The 3002-nt window shown below is 37.5% G+C and overlaps 1 long non-coding RNA gene across 1 annotated transcript; it reads right to left on the bottom strand.

Annotated features, from left to right (window-relative positions):
• Positions 1-256: 256 nt before the first annotated feature.
• LOC114527410 lies at positions 257-2726 on the bottom strand. The gene is made up of 4 exons (XR_003687408.1): positions 1726-2726; positions 1468-1628; positions 470-515; positions 257-364 (listed from the first exon to the last, which is right to left on the bottom strand). It is a non-coding gene; the product is annotated as an uncharacterized LOC114527410 (long non-coding RNA).
• Positions 2727-3002: the final 276 nt, after the last annotated feature.

The following is a 3002-nucleotide window of genomic DNA, read 5'->3' as shown; positions in this document are numbered from 1 at the left end:
ATAGTAAGTTACGTCATAGATTTGTCTGGGCTCCTATGCTGGCTCAAGAAATAGCTCAGCTACCTATTTTAAATATCAGCCTGTCTGTAAATGATGTCTGTGTCTGTCAGACTGCCACAGACCAAGTCATATTTTAAAATTTAACAATTAACAAGATTTGGAGAGATAGTTTTACTCTTTATTAAAACAAAACCATGATTAACTAATATAAATTGGTTTGTCAACTAAAATAAAATTCTTGTTTCAAGTTTGCTTACACATTGTTTTGTAATTTCACGTTTTCCATCGCATTCTTGAAGGCTTTTAGTACAAGATTTACATTATCTTTTGTACTGTTCAACCCCATCAGACCAACACGCCATATCTGAAAAATTTCACCACAAAAAGTAAGGTTTTTCACAGGGAAAATGTTTACCATTATGGAGTGAATATCTGCGAATATGGAGAAGAAAATTGTGAATATGGATACCTTTCCAGCAGATCTTCCAAGACCACCTGAAATATCCATTTTATATCTGAAAAAGAAATTCATTATTCAATTTTAACACTCTCCTCTTTACTGGACCTCTATTAATCACCCCCCTGCAATTATTAAAAATATACATGTTAGCAGGGGGGGACATATTCCCAAGATTCATCCCTCAGCAAGTACCGTAAACGGAAGCTGTAACCCCCCTGCCCGTATTAAAAATGGGGCAGTTGACAGGGGGTGATTGCCTCCATTTACCGTACTTGCTGAGTGATGGAACCACTTATGCAAAAAACTATGGAGTTGTTCTTCGTCTTACAAGGTCAAGGAAAACAGGAAACTCGTCTTACAGGGGAAACTCCTCTTGGAAACTCATCTTAGACGGGAAACTCGTCTGATGTGAATCAGGCTACAGACGGGTTTCTCCTCAGAATTTTCCCGCCTAACTTTCCCGCCTAACTTTCCCGTCTAAACAAACGGTTAATTTGAACGGAAATCCCTTCTGGACGAGAAACTCGTCCTAAATTCGCATTTAGACGGATGAATCAGATGAGTTTCTGAAATATCAACACGGTCAAGGACGGAACAAGGGTAAAGCCCGCCGCACAAGAGAGCTATCAGCTGAGCTAACGACCTCGCGAGGCAGTTAACTCAGCCTGAAAACTATCCGCACACGATAGAAACTTGCCTCTCGAGGCGAATTCCTCACGAAAAACTATCCGCACACGAGAGTAACTTGCTGAGCTAACAGCCTCGCGAGGTCTTTACCTCAGCTACCAGCTCTCGTGTGAGGCGCGCTTAACTGAGAAAATAAACAAAATTATTATCATAATAATCACGATACCCTTTTTAGCATTACCCGACCCATCACACGTGTAAATTTTATATCCATTCCAAGTCATATTAAGACGGGTTTTTACAATCAACTTTCCTGTCTAAGATGAATTTCCCGTGCCTAATATGAATTTGGTTATTAATTAGAAAGAGATTATTGATACCTTCGGCTTCTCCGGTTCCTTGAATATACAATCCATTGTTATATGGTTTGTTGTTGTTTGAATAAGAACGTGATTTTCGTCAAATCTTCGCAGCAAATGGTGTCATGACAGAACTCCCTGGTTTGCAAATTATGTCGACACAATTGTGTGTACGAGAACCTCTGTATAATGATAAATTCACGTTAATTTATTTGTTTTGTAAGATTATAAGAATATTATCGATTGGCTGTGTTGCTACAAGGTTACATCTGGTCTTACCTTGGTGTTCCGAAATCACCACAACCCTGACTGTCACATCCACGGATTAAATTTCTACCATTTGAGCTGCAAAGCTGACCAAGTTTAAAACATTCAACCGCATTATCTAAAAAAATAAATACAGAAAAATACGATGAAGAATAAACGAAGTGACACTTGAGAATTCTATGAACAAAGATATATATCACAATATGTATTCCAGTACCTGCAAAGACTAGGAATATAACAACGAAATTAACAACTCCAAACATCTTTGATCTGCTAAAATTTAATCTTCTAGCTTGAAATGGCTTTTCATCGATATAATGACCGCACATACAGGATGTTTAAAAAAGCGCAACGCTTAATATTTATGCATATTTTGATACGCTATACGATCTTTTGTGATCAAAACGAAAGTGAGTTTCATAAACACTTTGAAGTTGCGTTTTTCTTATTCACCACAGCTGTAGATCAACCAAAAGATATCCTGAACCATTTGTGTGTTGATGAAAACTCATTTAGATTGGAATATTATTGCACCGCGAAAATATTCAACTTGACTTAAACAGAGTAAAATACTAAAGTAGGTCACATCTGGGTGCATTGCAAGCTAATGGGTTAGCTTGACAAGATAGTTTTGTTATCTGACAGATAGTTTTGTTAACTTATTAACTGACAGTATTCTTCCACTGATGAGTAAAATCATCTGACATAAGACAGAGTAAAGACAGGGAAAAGCAGCTGACGCCAATATGAGAGTTGGACCGTTACTACGGCAACGGCCTAATACTGGGGGATTCCAGACCGGTAAAGAACCAATCAGTGCACGCCATTTTAGTCACGAGACCGCGTGCCATATAATAAAGATGAGGAAATTACTTGGGGAACATGTCACATAAAATGAAGTGTAAAGTAAATATTATTATGACCCTTCGGAATCACAAAATTACTTTTCCTGTCATGAGGTGACAGCCCATGGGATTTCCTCCGAAACAATAGTGTGTCGTACAAAGTACAAGTGTCACGACTCAAGAACATAAGTTCTAGGCGGATACTAGTTTATGTCAATCATTTCTTTGCTATATTTTGCTCGGTTAAGCACTTGAAGCCTTACGTCACTAAAAGCTTAATTCGATGAACTTATTAGTAAAAAAGTTTATGAGTTAAGATACGGTTCACAGAGTAATAAGTTGATAATTGTACTTTAAGTTGATGATAAATATTTTAAGTTGTGAACAAGTTTTAACAGTGATCGATTAAGTAAAAGACCAACTTGACTAGTGCGTCACCGGCCT

This window comes from Dendronephthya gigantea, unplaced genomic scaffold (assembly GCF_004324835.1).
Source record: "Dendronephthya gigantea isolate DGI-Jeju-01 unplaced genomic scaffold, DenGig_1.0 000044F, whole genome shotgun sequence".
Classification (NCBI taxonomy): domain Eukaryota; kingdom Metazoa; phylum Cnidaria; class Anthozoa; order Malacalcyonacea; family Nephtheidae; genus Dendronephthya; species Dendronephthya gigantea.
This window is presented reverse-complemented; position numbering and strand designations above follow the sequence as displayed.